General features: G+C 37.8%; 1 protein-coding gene and 1 long non-coding RNA gene across 2 annotated transcripts in view; one reads left to right on the top strand and one right to left on the bottom strand.

Moving 5' to 3' along the window:
* Positions 1 to 20,572: 20,572 nt before the first annotated feature.
* Positions 20,573 to 23,220, bottom strand: LOC128118570 (uncharacterized). The gene is made up of 3 exons (XR_008221262.1): positions 23,115 to 23,220; positions 21,391 to 21,476; positions 20,573 to 21,236 (listed from the first exon to the last, which is right to left on the bottom strand). It is a non-coding gene; the product is annotated as an uncharacterized LOC128118570 (long non-coding RNA).
* Positions 23,149 to 23,354, top strand: part of Clvs2 (clavesin 2) — a 77,910-nt gene continuing 77,704 nt past the window's right edge. Inside the window, exon 1 of the mRNA XM_052751305.1 lies at positions 23,149 to 23,292. The gene's annotated coding sequence lies outside the window, so the exon portion shown is untranslated. The remainder of the gene's footprint in view (positions 23,293 to 23,354) is intronic.

Genomic DNA, 23,354 nt, shown 5'->3' with positions numbered 1-23,354 from the left:
TGGCTAAGATAGGACATGGGCCATAGAGGAGAACCAATAACTGTCGCCCTGCTAAAGAGACATAAAACTAATCCACTCTTAGCAACTCACTGAGTTTCTCAGTTAAAGGTGGGATTTTGTCTTTCTTGAGCTAGTGAAAGACTTGTTTACACTGTCATAACCACTGAATTCATGTGGGCAATTGCTCTGTTGTGTCTGGAAAGCACTGTTTCATTGTAATCATCCATTACCCATGGCTCTTACAACTGATTCACCCCTTCTTCTTCAATGGTCCTTTAGCCTTGGGAAATAGGGTATGATACAGATGTTCCATTTATCTGCATATTGACCAATTATGAGTTTATGGGTTCATGGCCATTGGATTTAAAACAAACAAACAAACAAAAAACATTTCTCTAATTACTGCATCTTTCAAACCTGATCTAAGTGAGCAGCTATTGGTAATTGATAGATGCCTTAGAGAAAATTAGTTTTCTTTAAGATTTTGTTTCCTGGTAGGTCTTATGTACTCCATTGGATAGCCAGACACCCAGGAGTGCTTGGCTAGAACTAACTAGATAGACTCCACAAGTTTAAGAAAAATAATGAGGATGCAAACTTCGGTGGGTATTGAATGGGGTATGGATCTGGAAGGAGTTGGTGGGAGAAGGGTAAAATATTTTGAAAAATCTTAAATTTATAATGTGCCAATCCATATCAGGTAGAACTCAAGAACGATACACTCATTTTTTATTAAGAAAATTTTTTTATTCATTTTACATACAAATCACAGATTCTCTTCTTTCTTCCTCTCACCCCTCCCACCCTTCCCACCTCTCCTGCCTCCTACAAGAAGATGAGACCTCCCATGGGGAGTCAGCAGAACTTGGTACATTTAGTAGAGGCAGATTCACACCTGCCCCCCCCCACCACACCAAGGCTGTGTGAAGTGTCCCGCCATAGGTAGTGGGCTCCAGAAAGCCCACTCATGCACCAGAGATGTATCCTGATCCTACTGCCTGGGGGACCCTTAAGCAGATCAAGCTATACAACTATTTCAATTATACAGAGGGCCTAGTCCAGTCCTGTGAAGGCTCCATAGGTATTGGTCTAAAGTTCATGAGTTCCCACTAGTTTAGTTTGGTTGTCTCTGTAGGTTTACCCATAAGATCGTGATGCCCCTTGCTCATAGAATCCCTCTTCTCTCTCTTTGATTGGACTCCTGGAGCTCAGCATGGTGTTTGGCTGTGGATCTCTGCATCTGCTTCCACCAGTTACTGGAGAAAGGCTCTATGATGACAGGGTATTCACCAATCTGATTACCAGGGTAGTGTGCCAATCCACATCAGATAGAACTCAAGAATGATACATTCATTTCTTTTTAAAATCCATCCTTCTTCCAATAGATCTCACCCTCAATTCTGAGAAGAAATTTCAGTTTTTGTTCTTATGCATAATTTTTCCTTAAACTATTGCATTGTTTGTTTAGCTCATGGAAGCATTTATTTCACAAACACTTTTGTTTTGTTTATGGAGAGGGCATCAGTTAAAGTGGAACCATAAGGTCTCAGGCTGTAGGATTGGAGTCTTGTATTTCCTTCATGGTTTCTCTGCTTTCAGCCTTGGAGGAAACCATTGACTTGAATAATTAACCATCTATGCTTTCAAGATGGATTTAAGAATTGTCTTCTTTACTTTAGTGTCTTCTTGTGGGGATTTTTAAAAGGACATAAAAACACAACAAAGTCTCTTCCATAACACAGCTCCAGCAACACTAACATTTTACCAGTTGTTTCCAAACATTGCATCACCCCTTTCTTACTATTTTTATTTTATTTTTCTTTTGGGGGTTTTATTTGTTTTTTTAACATAATTTATTTATTGATTCTTTGGGAATTTCACATCATGCATCCCAATTCCACTTATCTCCCAGTCCCCCATATCCACCCCTCATCCTTGCAGCATCCCCCACAAAAGAAAATTAAAAAAAAAATCAAAACAAAAACAAACAAAAAACCAAAACACCTCTTCTCTCCTTGGTCTTCTCTGACTCTCCAACATCTCTTCATTCATCCTGGTGGCATTGGGAGCCGTGGTGTGTCACATAGTATACTCTTTTGTCCAATCAGCCTCATTTGTAAATGTTTATTACAATGAGCATTGATGTGGTTCAAGGCCTCTGTTTTCTGGCACACCATCATCAATGGGCCCTCATTGAAACTTCTCTCAGATATCCCCCTTCTGCCCTTCAGGAGCTCCAGCAGGCCATAGATGGGATAGATGTTAGGGTGGGCCAACTCAATGCCCTGGGTATGGACTTGGTTGGCAGTTGAGCTGGTCTGTCTGAGCAACTGGGGCTGCCTCTCTCAGACAAGGGATGGAGCCAGCTCTTCTACACCTTATTATTTTAATCTGACTGTATTTAAAAGTAAATCCCAGGCATGATGTTGTTTGATTTGTTAATAATTTTTGGGGGAGAAGGCTGGAGTTCTTTCCAGTGGTTGAAAATTCTGTAAGAAAAATATTCAAGCAAATCCAGTGGTCCCAGTTCTCCAGCAAGATGTACTCATGTAGAGGAATGGATGGAGCTACTATCAGCCTCTAGTTCCTGTGACTTAGAAAACCTAACACAGAGGTGGGGTACCAGTAGGAATGTGCTCATGTTCTTTAACCCTGTGTCCCCTGTTATCATCTCTGTACTAGGGATTTAAAAAATAGCCTTTACTTCAGATGCAATTATTGACTTATTAAAAAAAATGAAATATATCAAGAATATAAATTCACTTTGTAAATCTCAAATACAAAGTGCTAGTGTGTTTAATAGAGCTTTGAGAGTTATAATTGCCAAATATGTATAAAATGGAAGCACAATGTGTATAAATGAACTAAGGGTATTAGCTATCTAATATCTTATGAAAAATATAATGTTGAATCACCTGAATAAATGTTTTTCTCAATTATACACTGAGCGATAGCTATTTGGGAATATCAGCTGAATACACAATTCAGGACAAGCTGATGTCTAACATAATTCAGCTCCACAGTCACCCCTGGGTTCCTGATGGCTGTTGCTTACCCTCAATGATCACGGCGACTGTTCTCGAGAAAAATATTTTTCTAAGTGATGCCAAAACAAGGCTGCTTTGAACTAACTCAACGACGTGAAGATAATGAATTTCTCTCTTTGAAGTGTTCAAATTTCGGCAAGTGTGAGGAATGCTAGCCCTGAGTATCTCCTTAGAGCACATGCCAGTGGTGTTGCAAAGCATGAGAAGCAGAAAAGATCTGCCAAACAGAATGACATGAGTGCGTTAATCATGGCAAAACTAAGTGAAGACAGAGGAAGAAGCAATTAAAACCCCAAACAGACTCTTTGGCATCTGCAGTACTTCCTCTGGGTGAAGGAGAGGGAGAGGAGCTCTAGCAAGCAGTTTACCATGATCTGTGTACCTGGTTTAGTGAATCTGTATGGCCTGGGGAACTTATTCAGGCATCCTGTGACCGCTCTTGTTTCATTACAGTGCATTACATTGTCTGTAGCAAACATAAAAGGTTCACCATATCTCCTAAATGGAGGTTGATGGGATTTGAAGCCTCCATCCACTCTCACTGTCCTATCGACAGAGTAATAAAGTGTGTAGCATCTAAGAACTTGTTTTTTCCTTGTTTGAAATCCTGTTGGGGAGCCTTTGAGTGTATCACAGTGACACCTGGGGGACATGTTGTGAAATTCCCTTTACTAGAAGGGGCTATGAAGGACGACTTGACTCCACTTTATTTTTAACTTTCTTTTTACTTATTCTCTGTGTCATTCACATCATGCCTCCTGATCCCACTCATCTCCCTCCTCCCCTCCCCAAAATAAAACAAAATAAAATTTAAGAGAAAAAAGGAAGAAAGTGAAAATCTCATCACGGAAACTGCAGTGTGATACAATGAGTCATTGTAGTAAATCCTTTTATCCATCCATACTTACACGCAGGTGTTCATCACAAAGAATTATTGGTCCTGTTTGAGGAGGCCCCTAGTCTTTGCTGGACCATCGGTGTTGGGCCCTCACTGGGACTCTTTCTGGACATCCTGTTACTGCCCGGTTTGACACCACTTTAAACATTCATACTTTTATGGGTTTTTTTGCCCTAAAGTATGACTATAGTGGCACAAGCATCTCTTCTGTCTCTCATTTAATTGTATATATAGGAATAATCTTGTTCGATGGAAACCTTGGCTCTCAGAGCACTAAGAGTTATTCCTCCCTAAGCATCAGGGCATGCACATAGACCAATGCCAGACGTTTTCTTGGCCGAACATTCTTTGGGCCCCATTCTCAGATTTCCTGATCTCCAGTACATCATTGTGTGACGTAAAAGCACATCTCTTTCTCTAGTCATCTTCATAGCTCCATTTTCCAAGGCAATGGAGGGAGGACACTGTGTATTATCCAGATAGAGTTGGTGGTTTTCTGTTCAGTGTGAGTCATGTTGGCTTACATTGGTACATAATCTGTTTCCATTCTGCTGAGGTAATCAAACTGCTCTTCTGATGAATTGCTTTTAATTTTGTTTTGGCAATTAGTGAATAGAGTCTCAAAGGTCATATTACCTTGTTCATCTAAAACTGGAAATTCTGGGTGCAGAGTCATGTAGTGATGTTCTGGCATTATTATTTGAAAAAAATATAATAGTAACATTTGAATGTGGCATGCCTGCCGCTGTATTGTTCTGATCAAAGAAGGTAATGCATAAAAAGATATTGATAAAACACACAGACTTATGCAAAATGGTATTTCAACTTCTAAGGTTGAATTGTAGTGATTAGAACTGAATTACTAGAACTACATTTAAAAGTGGGTTTCACGCCACAGTTTATAGTTGAGACAAGTTGTTTTTCAGCTTCATTTTATTGAAGAAAGAAAATTTCCATGCAGCAACATAACTACAAAAACAAACCAATTTATCAGGAGAATGCAGAAGATATTTTTTCAAACACTGATAGTTTGCAAAGATATATATTTTCTCTTACTTATCTTAGACAACAGAATAAATGTAATGTATTCTTAGCTGAACAGTCTGGGAAACATTTGTAGCTTTCATATATTATACCTCCATTCAATGTTATTATCAGGCTAGAGGATTTTAAATTGGAAAGGAACAATAAAATCATCTAACTGTACACCCTAATTTCACAAGTGAGAAAGGCATGGCTGGGAGATATGGAATGACTTCACTTAATAGCACAGCAGGTAAGAAAAGCATCACTAATATCTGGTCTCTTGACTACTATTAATGCATTTTCTACCACATACTTAAAACTATGTCTGTTTTGTAAGGATGTAATTATAATATTTTATTTACTACATTTATCTGTGACTTGGCATTGTACAAGAAAGCTGGCATATTCTCTAAGTAAAGACAAATGGCACTGTTTATTAATTCAGCATAGATCTATCACATCCCTGTGGGACTAAGCATAAAGTTTATAGAGATTATTTACACCAGAAAATACAGTTTTATAAATAAAAAGGAAGAAAGTAGCCAATTACCCTTAAGCATGGTAAGCGACAGAATGTAAGACAATGTTGTGATTATGGACTACAGTAATGTTTTAAGCTAGCACAAGGTGGGTGAGTCACATAATGGCATTGTCTTCAAGTTGGATCTTAAATGGTTTTCAGTTGTTACCACAATGAAGGAGGACAGAAATGCATTCTAGGATTAGAGAGTGGAGTGTGCAAAAGTCCAGAAGCAAGACAGGATGGTTAGACTAGGTATTTTTCTCTTCACTGTGACCAATACTTGACAAAACAACTTACACAAGGAAACGTTTATTTTGACTCACAGTTGGAGGATACAGTTCATCATATCAGGGAAGGCATGCAGGCTGGAGGGTGAAGCAGCTGATCACATCCTGTATGCAGTTGGGGAGCTGAGAAAGATGCTTGCTGCCGGCTACTCAGTTCATTTTCTCCTCTTTATTTAGTCCAGGACCTCAGTGACACACCTCAAGTGACCTAACCTTAAAACTCCCTCTCAGTTGTGGCCAGAGGTTTGTTTCCATGGTGATTTTAAATCCCAACAAGTTGACAATCAACATCACTCCCATGCCCACCATGTTCACCTGTGGGTCCTATAGTCCTTGTTCTGCAGCTGTCTGGTCACTTGTCTGGACAAATACAGTCCTATCTGTCACTGGAGATTAATGTTACTAATAACCTACTTGTCACATTCTCCCTTTGCTTTAATTTCTGTCAACAAAATAGGTCTCATTGTTCGCTGTTAAAGGTTACTATTATGTCTTCCATTCTGCAGCAAACAGACCTTTCCGCTAGACTTGCCAGATAAATATATTACATCAAGTTAAGGTTTGGATTTTAAGATATTTTTGTTTTGTTTTGTTTTCCAAGATAGGAGTTCTCTGTGTAACCTGGCTGTCCTGGAACACACTCTGTATAGACCAGGCTGGTCTGAAACTCACAGAGATCTGCCTGCCTCTGCCTCCTGAGTACTGGGTTTAATCCACCCAGTACTCAGTGCACTTTACTTTAGTACTTTAGTGCACCACCACTGCCCAGCTAAGATTTGAATTTTAAAGTGAATAAATCTCATGGACATTGCATGGACTGTCCTTGTAATGTGTAATCTTGGTTGTCAACCTGATGAGATATAGTCATCTCCCCTGGGAGATGGGTCTCTGGGAATGGCTGTGGGGGGATTATCTTGACTAAGTTAATCGAAGCGGAAAGACTAACTTTCTTTGCTAGATATCATTCCCGAGTTTGGTTCCTAGACTGTATAAAAAAGAGAAAGCTAGCCAAGGACAGTCATTCATTGTTCTTTGCTCCTTGACTGTGGAAGGGATGTGACCAGCTCCCTTGTGATCATGCTGCTGTGACTCCCTGTCATGATGGCCTCTCACACTGAAGTGTGGGCCAAAACACACCCCTTCCCCCTTCCCATGCTTTTATCAATAGTAGGTAAACAAACAAAGAACCAAAGACAATACTCTACTTCTATGAACTGATTTGTTTTGAAACAGAATCTTAGTATGTAGCCCATGATGGCCTTGAATTAAAAAATCTTTCTGAATTAGTCTCCTCCCATGTACTGAGATTACACACATGTCACATGTCTGGTTTATGTTAATTTTTTTTTTATTATTTCTCTGAAAGTCAAATGTACCTAGGCATCTTTATGCCCCTCAAACCACATAACTTTATTTTTGATTTGCTTTAGATAGCAAAAAACCCCTATGTTTTGACAATAGGTTTTGACGCCTAAATACTAGTCAGATTTTTGTCAAGTTTACAGTGCCCTCTGCTGGGAAGCCCGACAGCATAGGTGACTACAGCAGGACTCTGAGGCTGAGAGCAAAGTAAGGGGTGGATAACACTTGGAGAATGTTTGTGGTGATTATAGGGGACAAGAAGACCTTATTTCACCAGGCTGGGGATACTGACAAGATCTGAATTGGAAAGACTTTTCCTCCATAATTTTATACTTGAAAAATCTTCATAGCCTTATGAAGTCATTATTCTTTGATTAATTTTGTTTCTTCTGTTCTACAGTGAATATAAATCAGCCTCTTCTCCCACTTCTCTATGACTTGCATTCCGGCACTTTTCAGCTGCCTAGAGGATTAGGGGATTAGAAGATCAAGTAGGATATGATTTTCAGTGATTAATGTTCTACCAATAAATAACTTCAGAGCTCTAGTTGGAGAAAATTGCTACAAAGAGTTTAATTTTATTTTCTTATTGGATTTTTCCCCCAAGTTGAGCATAATTTGGATTTTTCTCTTAAGAGGCATATGTCATAACGTAGCTAAGTCATGGAGAAATATTTGTAGTGAATATGTCTTTTAACCTTTCCCACAAAATGGTATGAGAATGGTAGCTAGCCGTTTGATAAAACTGACTTCTGCTTTTACAGGGCAAAGTATATAATAAATATAATTTATATATGAATGGTTTCCCATTTAGTCATAAACAGTAGGCTCTGGACAGGTTCTTGAATCATAAAGAGAGAGTTGCATCATACGGAGGATGAAAACTAAATGATTATTCTGGCCTATTCAAGGTATATTCCCTCAAATTGTGATGTTTTTTTGACTGGGAACAATGATGGATGAAGGAAGAAATGATGAGATGCTTCTAGAATCTACTTGCTTACGTGGGGGTTGGGGGGAGCTTTTTGTTGCGATATCAGAAGAGAGATCACAATTTTAGCAGCAATAGGTTCTAGATTGTGGCTGCATGTCCAAGTATGGTGCATGCAGCCTCTAGTCCCTGGACTGGTGGGAAAACATTCAGAAGTCAGGGAGCTGATGTTTAGTTTCTAGAGAATTTGTCTAAAGATCACTTTTGCCTGGTTTCAGACAGAAGTCAATTCCCCAGTTGAGTGGAAGATCAAAACAGAGTGAGAGCTGATGAGTTGCTGTGTCTGTGGCATGTCATCACAACTCAGCCCATAGGTGAAGACACACCTGTGGTTCAATCTTAGGTGCTGTGACTTAGGAAGTATCTGGGAGCCCGGGGTAAGGCCAGTTTTTTTTTTTTTTTTTTTTTTTATAATACTGTGTCTCAGAGAATTTATCTTCAGGCAATTTTGAAGTGACTACAGGATGGGAGTTCAGATTATTAGCATAACGTGGGCATTCTGGAGTTTTACTGGTCCATGAGGTCTCAGGTTTGAAATGAAAAAAGAGGATTAAGTTGGGCAGGAAATATTAAGTCAGATCAATGGATTGGGAAATCCAGCACCTGTTTTTGTGCCCCGTGCAGTGTGCAAGGAATTGGTCCAGACAGCCTGAGATGCCTACTAATCTCTATTTGCTACAGTTAAATACTCTTTTCTAGCCTCATCCAGGCTGTTTAACATTTTACAAGAACTTTCTGGATCTTGAGTAATACTTGGATATGAAGTCCTTGTATATCATACTTCACTTTTGAAAAAAAATTAATTCTTCCTTTCTTCCATTTTATTTTTGAGATAACAATTTAATTACATTTCTCCCTTTTCTTTCCTTCATCCAAACCTTCCTTTATACCCCTGCTCTCCTGAAAATTCAAGGACTTTTTAATTGTTCTTGCATGCATGTATGTATGTGTAGAAGTCTACGCATACATAGTTCTCAATATGACTAGTTCAGTCCATATAACGCTACCTGTAGGTATGTTTTCAGAGCTGCTTCCTGGCACTGAAGAACAAGTTTGTGTGCTCTTCCCTGGAAAAGACCACTTTTTTGCTTTCCAGCTTCCCTCAGTTGCCTGCGTTCTTTGCATAGGGTTGAGGCCTGATGGGATTTTCTCCATCCAGGTGGCATGTTCCTTGGTGTAACCCTTGTTCAGCTCACATTTGGGTAGCCGTGTTGGTGAACCTTATGGGTGTAGCTTCTGGCATTAATCCCACAGCCAACTCCCTAATCTTCTGGCTACCAGTGTTTCCACTTCTTTTCTGCCGTGTTCCCTGAGCCTTAAGTACAAGAGTTATTTTCAACGCATCCACAGTTCTCTCATTGGACTTAAGACCCACTCAACAAGAGGGATAGCATTCCCGGTAGTGGAAACCTAGCTAAGCACTCAGAGTTGATAAAAGTCACGGATATTGGGAAAAAAATTATAGTCACTATTTTATTAAACCAGCATAATCCCTAGCGTGACAATCTATAAGCACAAATAAGTTTAGTTTTTACCCTTCATCATGGAAACTTCTCTTCGCACAGATAGAGACAATTACAGTAAACCACAGCCAATCAAAATGCAGAGATGTGGAGCCCAGTGCCAATGGCTTTATTTATAGTTTATTTTTGATTGATCTAGGAAGGAGAGTAGGGTCAGAGTCTTCCAGTGTGCCCAACACTGGATCAAAGACAGGGAGAGTAAGACTGATGTTGATGGTGGTAAAGAAAGCCATCTTCAGAAGTACTGCTATCCAGTAAGAATATGTGAAAAACTTACAAGGAATAATACGACTAGCTATCTATCTTAAACGGAACCTTAAATACATGTAAGTGGGTGTATACATATACACAAACACATACATATACATATACATAATATAGTTTAAATGAAATTTCCTCATTTGGGCTGACAACACTCCCTCCAAGAGGGGTTCCCATGGGACTCCTATGGCCAACAAGCCTTGATTAGATGTAATCCATTCCTGATATAGGAAATTTCATTCGTGATAAGACATGTCTATTGGTGCTCTGTCTTTCCAGTTATTTGTAGATTTCATTTAGATCACCTTTACATATGTATATACTATAGGAAGACTTTACTGTATTAGGTTTCCATGATACTCAAATGGCCCTCAGTTTTAGCTATTCCTCTCCAAACTCCCTCACTTGTCCCCCTTTATTCTTGCCCTTCTTGTTTGATTCTCCCATTCCCCGCACATCCATAATTGACTATTCTATTTTACCTTCCAAGGGAGGGAGATCCATACCACCACCACCACCCTCCAGTTCCTTGCTGTTTACCAAAACTTTGTGTTTATACAGATTGTAGCTTGCTTATCAATGATTTAAGAGCTAACATCCATGTATAAGTAAGTGAATATTATATTTGGCTTTCTGTGTCTGAGTTACTTCACTCAGGGTGTTTTTTTTTAATTCCATGTATTTATCTGTGAATTCTTTTTTTAAAATATTTTCTAAAGATTTATTTATTTATTATGTATACGGTGTTCTGCCTACATGTATGCCTGCAGGCCAGAAGAGGTCACTAGATCTTATTATAGATGGTTGTGAGCCACCATGTGGTTGCTGGGAATTGAACTCAGGTCCTCTGGAAGAACAGCCAGTGCTCTTAACTGCTGAGCCATCTCTCCAGCTCCCTTATCTGTGAATTCTATGATTTCACAATTTTTAAAAGCGAGCAATATTCCATTGTATAAATGTAACATATTTTCTTTATTCATTCATCTCTTGATGGACATCTAGATTGTTTGAGTTTTTAGCTATCATGAATAGAGCAGTAAAGAATACGGTTGAGCAAGTTTCATTGTAGTAGGGTGAAGTGTCCTTTGGGTGTATGCCCAAGAGTGGCATATTGAAGTAGATCATTTCCAATCTTTCTGATGAACTGCCCTACAGATTTCCACAGTGACTGTAAAAGTTTACACTCTTACCAGAAATGGATGAGTGTTATTCTTAGCTCCCTATCCTCCCCAGCATAAGCTGTCACTTGTTTTATTGATCTTGTCCATTCTGATTGATATAAGATGATATCTCAGCATAGGTTTAATTTGCATTTCCCTAATGACTAAGGACATTGAGCATTTTTTTGAGTGTTTATCAGACGTTTGAGTTTCCTAATTTGAAGAGTCTCTGTTTAGATCTGTACCTCCTTTTTAATTAGGTTAAGATTTCTTGATGTTTAGTTTTTTGAGTTCTTTATATATTTTGGAGATTAGCCCTCTATTGGATATGTAGTTGTTAAAAATCATTTTCCATTCTGAAAGTTGCTTCTTTGTCTGAATGATGATGTCCTTTGCCATGAAGAAGCTTCTGTTTCATGAAATCTTATTTAATAATTGTTGATCTTAATGCCTGTGCTAAGGGTATTTTCAGAAACTCCTTTTCTATGCCTATGAGTTCAAACTATCCCCCACTTTCTCTCTACAAAATTCAGTGTATCTGGCCTTATGTTGAGGTCTTTGATCCATTTGGAGTTGAGTGTTGTGCAGGGTCATAAGTACAGCTCTATTGCATTTTTTTTTTTTTTTTACAAGCAGCCAAGCAATTTGGTCAGCACTGTTTGTTGAAGATGCCGACTTTTTTCTAGTGTGTATTTGACTTTTCTATCAAAAATTAGGTGTCCATATGTGTGTGAACTTATAGCTAGATCTTCAGTTCAATCTCATTGGTCAACCAGTCTGTTTTTGCGCCACTATCATATTGTTTTTATTACTATAGCTCTGTAGTATAATTTAAGATAAGGGATGGGAATACCTCCAGCTGTTATTTGATCAGTTAGGAATGTTTTCATGATCCTATCGATGTGTGTGTGTGTGTGTGTGTGTGTGTGTGTGTGTGTGTGTGTGTGTGTGTTTCTATGTGAAGCTGAGAATTGTTCTTCAAGTGCTGTGAGGAATTGTGTCAGAATTTTGATGGAGATTATAATCAATATGTAGACTGCTTTGGGTAGGATGGACATTTTTGCTAGGTTAATCCTACTGATCCATGGACATGGGAGATCTTTCCATCTTTTCATATCTTCTTCAATTTCTTTCTTCAAAGGATTGAAGTTTTTAATCACACAAGCCTCTCATTTGCTTGGTTAGAGTTACCCCAGGATATTTTAAATTATCTTGGGGCTATTATGAAAGGTGTGGTTTTTCTGGTTCCTTTCTCAGTCAGTTTGTCATTTATATATAGGAGGGATAGTGGTTTTTGTGAGTTAATTTTGTATCCAGCTACTTTGCTGAAAGTGTTTATCAGCTGTACCAGTTTCCTAGTGGAATTTTTAGGGTCAGTTATATATACTATCATATCATCTGCAAATGGCAATACTTTGACGTCTTCCTTTCCAATCTGTAACCTCTTGATTTTCTTCAATTTTCTCATTACTATAGCTAAGACTTCAACTACTATACTGAATAGATGTGGAGAGAGTGAACAACCTTGTCTTGTTTGTGATTTTAGTGTAATTGCTTTGAGTTTCTCTCCATTAAAGTTGATGTTGGCTATGGCCTTGTTATAAGTTGCTTTTATTATAGTGAGAGATGTCCCTTGTGTATCCCTAATTTCTCCAGGACTTTTATCATGAAATGGTTTTAGATTTGTCAAAGGCCCTTTCTGCATCTAATGAGATGATTATGCATTTTATTTTCTTTCAGTTTGCTTATATGGTAGATTACATTTATTGATTTTCATATATTGAACCATCCCTGCATCTCTGGGACAACAACTCTTTGATAATGGTGGACAATTTTTTTGACGTATTCTTGTATTTGGGTTGAAAGTATTTTATTGAGAATTTTTATATCCATGTTTCTAGGAGAAATTAATCTGAAATTCTCTTAGATGGATCTTTAAGCAGTTTAGGTATCAGAGTAACTGTTGCCTTGTAAAAAGAACTGGGAAATGTTCCTTCTGTTTCTATTTTGTGGAATAATTTGTAGAGTGTTGGCATTAATTCTTCTTTGAAAGTCTGGTAGAATTCTGTGCTAAAACCATCTGGCCCTGGGAATTTTTTTGTTGGAATACTTTTATGTATTACTTCTATTTTATAGGGTTTATAGGTCTGTTTAAATTCCTTATCTAATCTTGATTTAACTTTAGTAGGTGGTATATATCTAGAAAATTATTCATTTATTTGAGATTTCTAATTTGTTGGAGTGTAAGTCTCTGGATTTCCTCGGTGTCTGTTGTCATGACGCCATTCTCATTTCTGAATTTGTTAATTTGGATATTCTTTCTTGCCTTTTAGTTAATTTGGATAAGGCTTTGTCAATATTATTGATATTCTCAAAGAACCAACTTTTTGTTTCATTGACTCTTTGTACTGTTTTTTGTTTCTATTTTATTGATTTCAGCCTTGGGTGCATCCTTTCTTGCTGTCTACTCCTTTTGAGTCTCATTCCTTTTTTTTTTCAGAGCTTTCGGGTGTGCTGTTGAGTCAGTCATATACGATCCCCCCTTTCTCTCTCTTTAAATGTAGGTATCTGTTGGTATAGACTTGCCTTTTAGAACCACCTTCACTGTGTCCCGTAAATTTGGATATGTTGAATTTTCATTTTCTTTCAATTCTAAAACTTTTTATTTCTTTCTTAATTTCTATCTTCACCCATTTTTCATCCAGTAATGAATTGTTCGGTTTCCATGAGTTTGCAAACTTTCTGTTGTTTCTATTTTTGTTGATATCCAGCTTTAATCTATGATGGTCAAATAAGATGTATATTTTAATTTTATTGCATATTTGGGGATTTGCTTTGTGTCCATATACGTGGTCAATTTTGCAGAAAGTTCTATGAGGTCCTGAGAGGAAAATGTATTCTTTTGTGTTTGAAACATTCTGAAAATATCTGTCAGGTGTATTTGGTTTATGATGTCATTTATCTGTATCATTTTCCTGTTTGGTTTTGTCTGGATGACCTGTTCATTGGCAAGAATGGGGTGTTGAAGCATCCATAATCATGTTTGAGGGTCAGTATGTGATTTTAGCTGTAGTAGTGTTTCTTTTATTAACTAGCACGTCCTTGTGTTTGGTGTATAGATGTTTAGAATTTCACCATCTTCTTTAAAATATTTCAATTGATGATTGTATAGGGATCCTCCCTATTTTGGCGTGTTTTAGTTTGAAGCTTATTTTGTCACATATTTAAATGGCTACATTGGCTAGCTTAATAGGTCAATTTCCTTGGAATATTTTTTTCCATGCTGTTATCTTGAGGGGATGTCTATCCTTGATGTATGTTTCTTGGATGCAGTAGAAAGATGAGTCCTGTTTTATATCCAATCTGTTAGCCTGAGTCTTTTTATTAGGGAATTGAGACAGAGAGGTGTTGAGAGTTGTTAATGAGCCGTGTTTGTTGATTCCTGTTATTTTGGTGTGTGTGTGTGTGTGTGTGTGTGTGTGTGTGTGTGTGTGTGTGTGTGTTCCTTACTTTGATATGCTGGTCTGATATTATTTGTTCCTTGTGTTTTCTCGGGGGCAACTATCGTCTCCTGGTTGGAGTTTTCCTTCTATTGCCTTCTATGGGTCTGGATTTGCAGATTAACACTGCTTAAACTTGGTTTTATCATGGGTGGTGAGGGAGGCTGTAGGAGAAGATCTCTGTGATCTGCAAGAGAGGGGGCCAGAAAGGAAAAGGAGGCTGCAGCAGGTAGTTGGCTACAGAGTTCAGGATGACACTAACGAATTGGATTTTGAGGAGAGGAAATAGTAGTTCTGAAGATTGCCTACCTATTTCCATGGCTGGCTTTCCTGGCTGGTGTGAAAGTTTTTTGTTGTTGTTGTTGTTTTGTTTTGTTTTTTTTCTTTCTTGAATTTTACTTTTTGTTATTCCCTCTCCTTGTCTGGTGACATTTTTGAGTACCATAAGTTAATAATGAAGGCTATAAGACAGGGCAAAAGTACATACGGTTTTCATGTTCTTGTGGTGGAAAATTAATTTCGAAGTTTACAAAATGATGTCCCACTGAGCAATTTGGGTCCTGTTAGGAGATTACTAACTTATATGAGGCAACAATAAAATTGCTGATGTTTTTGAAAACAGACTCTCTTTTGAGAAAATGAAAGAAATTTGAATTTGAACAGTTGGTATGAAAATATGTTACAACTGAGATTATATGCTTCAAAACATGAGCAATGAGGCAGAATTGAATTTGCTCTCTTCTACTGACAAGATATCACTAACAGGGTGACAGTCACAGGCATATCTGTGGTCCTCACTTAAGAAATGTCACATCTGGCAAGTTCAGCAAAATAGCAGTTTTCTCTATGTTTAAGACATACTCATTTCAGCAGGCTTAGTACTGATTTTTTCCAAGTTGCTAATGGAGGAAACTCAGTGTTGCTGGTTTGTTTAGAATACTTGAAGCTTATGTGTACATTCCTTCAATTCTACTCTCTACATGCAGATGTGCACATGCTTGTGGACATATACTCCCTTTCAAATGTTTAGTTAATTTCACCTGTATAACTATGTATGTTGGAAATATTGACATATGAACATAAATGATTCAAGCAAAAAAAACCTAAAACTTAATTTGTCTTCTTAAGAGAACCTTTATAAAAGTGCAATTTGATATGATAAAATGAATAAAAAATGATGAAAGGTAACAGATCTATGAAACAAAATATCTGTAAATGGTATGTGCTAATTTAAAACTTCTGAAATCAACAAGATTTAATATTATAACTTTCATAACTACATTAACATCTCAGAAGGAAAGAAAAGTGCTACAGCCACCACTACATCTTCTGGTCTTCCTGGGCAGACTCGGCACCACAAGGCGGGAAACTGGATCCATTTCCCATTACCAGCTGCTGGGAAGGTGTGATATGATTGGTCACAGCACTGAGATGAAACAAAGATTGGTCAGCCACGTCTTCAACCCCAGTGAAGATAATGAACTGACAGGAAAGGTCTCCAAGTTACCATTTCAGTGTATTTAGTGGTTTCTTGTATTAGGGTATGTTTCTAAGACGTGACCTCTGGGGAAATGGGGGTGGAGAATACCTGATATGTTTTGTATTATTCCCTAAAACTTAATGTGAATCTACAATTATCTTAAAACAAAAAGTTTAATAAAAATACTCAATTTAAAAATTTTAAGTAAACGTTAAGGCTGCAAACTTTTCTCTGTCATTTTTGGGATTGGTTATCACTTGTCCATGCGTGAAATTTAGACATGGAGTATTGGAAAAATACATACTGCAGAAAAAAACTTAGAAATAGGTGCAGTCTTGTGTTTTGTTGTTGCTGCTGTTGCGTTTTTGGCTGCTTGTGAGTCCCCGCTTCCTTATGCTGCAACAGTTTCTATATTTCCCTTAGTTACACATGTATAAACATATAGGGTATAGCCTCATGATCTCTGACATTGAAATGTCTATCAGTAATACAAATTAGAAATGTATTTATTCTATAATCTCTTTTAAAAGGCTAATTTTAGGTGATTTGGTGGTCAATCCATCAGCTCAGGATGTTTAGAAGTGACAAAAGTTAAAATAAAACCCACCTGAGCATATTGGTCAGAAAGAAATAGAAACAAAGGAAGAACATAGGAAGTGAATCAGCGCTTGTCACCACTTTTGGATGAGAGCATAGTCATAGTTGTAGAAAATGCAGCTACATGCTTGAGAAGATAACCAGTATTTGTTATTCAATATTTTAGAAGGTCAAGAAGATGGGTTTAGAGTCAAGGGCATACCACGAGAAGTGTATTAGAAATAAAATATGTGAGAAACCTTTTAAATCCTTTGGGCTACTATAACAAACACACTGAGTCATGGAGTTTATTAACAGTAGAAACCCATTTCTCACTGTTCTAGACGTGGGAAGTGCAAGTTCAAGGCAGATAAAATTGACGTATGTCTGCCTTCAGGCCCACTGATGGGCATCTTTATGATAAAAGTTCAAATGTTTTTCTAAATTAAAAAGTTTATAAAATAATGTTGCAGTAGACCAAGGTTAAACTACTGAAGGGAAAAACAGCTTGTGATAAAGGAAATGTCATCTGTGTACAATGTTCAAGTCTTCAGCAGTGCAGTGGTAGCCTAGGCCTGAATTTTTACCCTGCTCACTCAATTACCAGAGGACCTTTCAGGATCTCAGATCATAATATCACATAATTTTACAGGTATAATAATTTAATTTAATAACAATTTTAAACTTCTGAATGTTTTACATGCCTTTTCTATTTTTACACACACACACACACACACACACACACACACACACACACACACACACACACAGAGATGTATACTGTTGTGTTACACTTGGCCACAGTATTCAGTGTAGTAATATGTTTGTGGCTATAGTCAATAAGCTATGCTATGCAGACAGCATGTGTAGTATTATGTGTTGTCAAAATCTGTATATTATGTTGATACATGATGGCACCACCTTACAACACACTTATCAGAAATTATCTCTGTGGCTAACTGACACACAACTATAATAAAATAATGGATAGACACACAAGGAGAGAATGTAGTATATTTATAAAATTATAAATGATACAGCAATATTTCTTCAGACATTGTAGCTATTAAAGATATTAAAATTACTTTTTATTGTATATGAAGAGACTGAAAAATTGGAATCAATATCCACAATATTACTGACATATCCCTATGTATATGCCCCTGTACAAATTCTCGAAAGAGTAAACATGATGATTTTATTGAAGAATTCAGTGAAGTGAGAGTGAAGAGAGATTAGAAAATGAAATAAATTAGAAGGAATTTAACACATTCAGGGATGATTATAAATAAACTAAGTGGTGGGAAGAAAAAATGATATATAAAAAGAAAGCATGGTAACTTACCCTTTCAATACAGCACTGGGAGGCAGAGGAAAGTGGATCATTGTGAAACTGAAGATAACCTGGTCTATCTATATAGGGAATCCCAAGCCAGCCAGGGTTAGACAGTGAGACTCTGTCATAAAAAAGATATAACATACATATAACTGGAATTCCAGATGCATAGAAAAAATGGAGCATAAAGAATACTTGAAGACAGCAAGGCTTATGTCACTTGCAGAGGTTGGGAGTTCTTGGGATGGAGGCAAAGGCTCCAGTACTCCAAACAGAATTTTTGAATAGTAGAAAGTTGTATAAGATTAAAAGAATAGTAATAAAAATTAGTGTAAAATGACTGAAACTTAAATATAACTAGAAAAATAGAATCAGATAGAGAAAAATAGAGATTACTTTCAAAAGAACAGTGAAAATGTTGTCAGTTTACAACAGAAATAAGAGAATCCAGGAAAAATGAAAAAAATATTTAATATATTTAAAGAAAATTGTCATCCATCTAGAATCCAACCGTTATCACAATACTGTTGGAAAATAAATGTAAAATGAGGTGGTTTAGGTACACAAGCAAGTACTGAAGAATGTGTTAGAAGGTGTTCTTCAGATAAAAATTAAAATAAGAAATTCTATACTGAAACTCAGAGATTTGGGGAGGAACAATGAGAAGTATGAGATAAGTATGAACATTGATTTCAAAATCATTCAAACGGCTGGTCCCCAAATTTTGCAAGCTCCTATGTCTTATAAGGGTTTTCTATTCAGTTTAAGATTTTTGCAATTTTTTTTGCATTGGAATTTGTGTTTTGACCAAGTTCCCAGACGTTACCAATGCTGCTGCTAGGGGCCCAACTATGACAGCCATTGAGGAATGCTGAGTGTATAAAAGGCTGAGGGGTTTATATTTTGTATTGAATTAAAATATAGGCATATATGAACAGTTATTTTGTGAAAATGGGTGTCATATTTCCCATAGGACAGGGGAAAGGTAGTTTTCTCAATACATAATGTCTGTACATGATGCAGAATCAATTGGATACTCTATAGAAAAAAAATCAGTTCATGCCTTTCTCATGTCATTCACTACACATATTGCCAAGTGGACTGGAATTCTACATGTGAAAAGGAAGGATAAAACTTGTAAGTGTATTGGAGAAAAATGAAGCAACAATAGGGACCTTTTCAGAGGACCTAGAAAGTCCTTAATAAGGGGAAATTGAAACTACATTAAAATCTACTGTTCTGATAATCAATAAAACACTACCAGAGAAAGAAGTGTCAAGACAAAGAGAGGAAAATGCAAATCCAGGCCTCTTTGAGATTTCATCTTACACCTGTCAGAATGGCTAAGATCAATTAGGCAAGTGACAATTCATGCTGGGGAGGATGTGGAGTAAGAGGAACACTCATCCATTGCTGGTGGGAGAATAAACTTGTACAGGCATTATGGAAATCAGTGTGGCAGTTCCTTAGGAAGATGGGAATTGATCTACCTCAAGATCCAGCTATACCATTCTTGGGCATTTACCCCAAGGAGGCTTCATCCTATCAGAAAGGTACTTGCTCAACCATGTTCACTACTGCTCTATTTGTAATGGCCAGAAATTGGAAACAAAACCTAGATGTCCATCAACAGAAGAATGGATAAAGAAAATGTGTTTACATTTAAATTTACACAATGTACTATTATTCAGCCATTAAAAAAAATGACACCATAAAATTTTCAGGCAAATGGATGGAACTAGAAAAATCATCCTGAGTGAGGTAACCCAGACTTAGAAAGATGAATATGGTATGCATTTGCTTTTTCGTGGATAGTAGCTGGAAACTTAGTGATAACCAAGCTATAAGCCATAGAATCAGAGAAGGTAGATAAACCAGGTAGATAAAGAGTAAAGGACTAACCGGACTAGACAGATATGTTAGAAAATTGAAGTAGAATAGATAATTATGGATGGATGGATGGATGGATGGATGGATGGATGGATGGATGGATGAGGTGGGAGTTACATCTAATTAAGTTGTTGGCTGAAGAGGTTCTAACCCCTAAACAACCCAGCTGTTGCCAAAACTATGTAGATTGCGCTCCACCAACTGACCCAATTGCTGCATGTTCAGGGCCTGCATGGATATGCACCAGGTCCTCTGCATATATATTATGGTTTCCAGTGTAGTGTTTTTATGGGATTCCTGAGTTGGGAACAAGTGGGTCTCTGATTCTTGTTCCTTCTTTTTAGCTCTTTTCCTTCTGTTGGATTATCTTGTCCAACTTTTATGTGATAGCTTTTGTTTTATCTTAATGTATATTATTTTGCGTTATTTGAAAAACATGAATGAATGAATGAATGAATGAATGAATGAAAATCTAACTACTGGGGTAAAGGTTAGCAACCGAACTGTCATTTGTACCTGCTGGGAGAGGGAAAATCATTTTTCTCCAACAGAGTGAAACCGGGTAGATCAACCACTTCAGAATAGGCCTCATGCTCAGGAGTGGTTGATCAACATATAATGGACTCCACAGTTTTTTTTTTTTTTTTTTTTTTTTTTTTTGGTGTGTGTGTGTGTGTGTGTGTGTGTGTGTGTGTGTGTGCGCGCGCGCGCGCGCGCGCGCATGCGCATGTGCTTTTATTTCATTACAGTTTGGTGCTTTTGTTTTGTTTTGTTTTAATTTTTCCTTTTTGAGTGTGGTTTTACTCTGTTTTATTGGTTTTGGGGTTTTGTTCTTGTATTGGGTTTTTGTTCTTGAGAAGAAACATGAATGGGAGGAAAGATCTGGAAAGACTTGGGGGGAGGAAAGAATATGCTCAAAATATATTTAAACTTAAAATTTATTTTAAATAATAAAAAATACCATGATAAGAGTCTTGAGATATGTCTCAGTGGTAGGGAGAGTGCTTGGTAGCATGCTAAAAAGGTTGTGGTTCCAAGCTTTGGAACTCCAAAGTAACAACAATAGCAATAAAATCTATCTGTCTATCTATCTATCTATCTATCTATCTATCTATGATCTATTAATAATGTATCTAATTTATCTATCATATATTTATCTGTCTGTCTGTCCAATCTAATCAAACAGTTCCATTTTAGGGAAAGATATTAGGCAGTTTTTAAAATATATCAAGAAATCCTAATTCTTTTAAGGTAACAAATGAACTGTCTATAGTTTCAGGGATGCTGGTAGCAGTTATGATGAAAACTCCTGGATTATCAAGCGAGCAGGCAGCATGAGTATCTATGTGTCAGGCATTTTGTCCTGAGCTTCATTCCTATAGAGTTAAGAAAAGAGAGTCAGGTGATACTTATACATCTAGGAGGCACTTTCTGAGTATTGTATCTCTAAGTTCAGAGCATTTACACAAGCTTGCTTGCCTTTTGCTCAATACAGAGATATTATAGTCCTCTGGCTATATATAGACTTACCTTTATTGCAGATGGAGGTACTATTGTCTCCATCTTTCAGGGTCCCTCCAAGGTTACTGCTATATAAACATCTTTGAAGAGTTAGTCTGGAAAACAGAGACTTAATATCTTTTTTTTGTAAGATGTACAGAAACACCAGAGTTGTAGAAAATTCATTCTCAATGATGGTGATAGCTAAAACTTGTTTGTAAGTTGATATGAGGCAGGAATTTCTTCCAACTCTTAGATATTGGTAAAGCAAATTTATGTGGATACGTTAAAAATATTCATATCCATGGGTTCTCTATCCGTGAATTCAACAAACGAGACTTCAAATACTTGCACAAACAATTTTCTTCCTTACTAAACATATATAGACATTCCTTTTCATCATTGTTTCCTAAAGAATACAGTATGAAAACTTTATTTCCACAGCTTTTGCACTCACTGTGTTCATTAACACCAGTAATAGAGAGATGATTGAAAGTGCATGGAAGAAATGCATAGAATACATACAAATACTCTTGCATTTCATATATGTAAGCCTCTGCAGAGTTTGTTAGCCACAGGATCTGGGAATCAATTTCCCATGAATCCCAAGGGATGTACAGTGTACATGTAACATATATACCACAGACACATACACACACCAGATACATGCATAAGCACACACCTATCTATTTATATGACTAATTTCTCATCTCTCGCATTTAAAATGTAAAACAATGGCTATGTATGCATGGTTTATTCCATTTTTCTGGTCTCTAAGTTATTTCACATGAATTTAATTAACAAATGGTGTAGTGTGCCATACCATACTCCTTTCTTTTTATCAATTCCATACTCAAGAAAACAAAAGTAATGTTGTAAAATTTGAGAGTATAGCAGTCTTAAAGTGTGGCAGCTTCAGTCCACCTCCTACCCACAGAATGTAGAACATTACCCCAAACTGGAGTTCAGTAAAGAGTTGCCGCATGGGGGTTTTTGAACTCAGGACCCTTTCTTACAGTTTGAGAAATGCACACTGTGCTTTGAAAATTGAGAACATTTCTTCTTCTTCTTTTTAAAATATGTTTCCAGGCACCATAAACTCAAGGGTTCTCTTTATTTATGATGATTCCAGCATAAAGATGCATCGCAAGGGAAAAAGCGTATCTCTAGAAGTCACTGAAAACACAGTGTATTAGGAGTCTCCTCCACCCCCACCTCTATCCTTTAACAATTGTGATTCTTATGGATATTGTTGATTTTTGCCCTGATTGCCATTTTCATCTTCAACAGGAATTTAGTAGGGAGAGTTTACTGCCTAAAACAAATCCGTGTAAGTTCCCCCAGGGGAGCAAACACCAGCAATATGCTGAAACCTCTGTGGTCTTCCTTAAAATTAAATAGCTCTGTGTACAACAAAAGCAGAAATTACAAAATGTTTCCGTCCTCCTTTCGCATCAAAAATCACTCCCTACAGGAACCAAAAAAGGTTTGTCAGCCTCAGTTACTGAGCAAGAGCAAAGGCTACTCTACAGGACACTCCGGGGTCATGCACACAAAGGGTGAGCGAGGGGTGTGGGGGAGGCTGGGAGGCAGTAGCTGTCCCTCCTGGTCAGTAGCAGCCCGCCCCGGCTGGGACCTGGGGACCTGGAACAGGCTAAACTTGAGGCTCGGGATAGATATTTGAATGCCTCCCAAATTGCGGTCCTATCCCTCAGAGGCAGGGAGAGGAGCGGAGTGCGTGCGCGAGCGCTTACGTCGCCTCGAGCTCTGTGCTGGGATAATCAGGAGTTGGGCTGAGCCGAGTCCTCTTTTAGCAGCAGCCGGCACAGGAGTGGCAGCAGCCGCCCCAGGGACGCGCGGGACCCAGCGCCTCGGAGCGCACGGGGACAGCTGGTGCCGGGCCGCGCCGGGCCACCGCTTGGGCGCACAAAGGTAAAGGCGGCCGCAGCCCTTGTGGCCTGCCTGGTCCCGGCGGCGTTCCCGTCCTCTCCCTC

This window comes from Peromyscus californicus, unplaced genomic scaffold, assembly GCF_007827085.1.
Source record: "Peromyscus californicus insignis strain IS unplaced genomic scaffold, ASM782708v3 Scaffold_22__1_contigs__length_63687245, whole genome shotgun sequence".
Classification (NCBI taxonomy): domain Eukaryota; kingdom Metazoa; phylum Chordata; class Mammalia; order Rodentia; family Cricetidae; genus Peromyscus; species Peromyscus californicus.
This window is presented reverse-complemented; position numbering and strand designations above follow the sequence as displayed.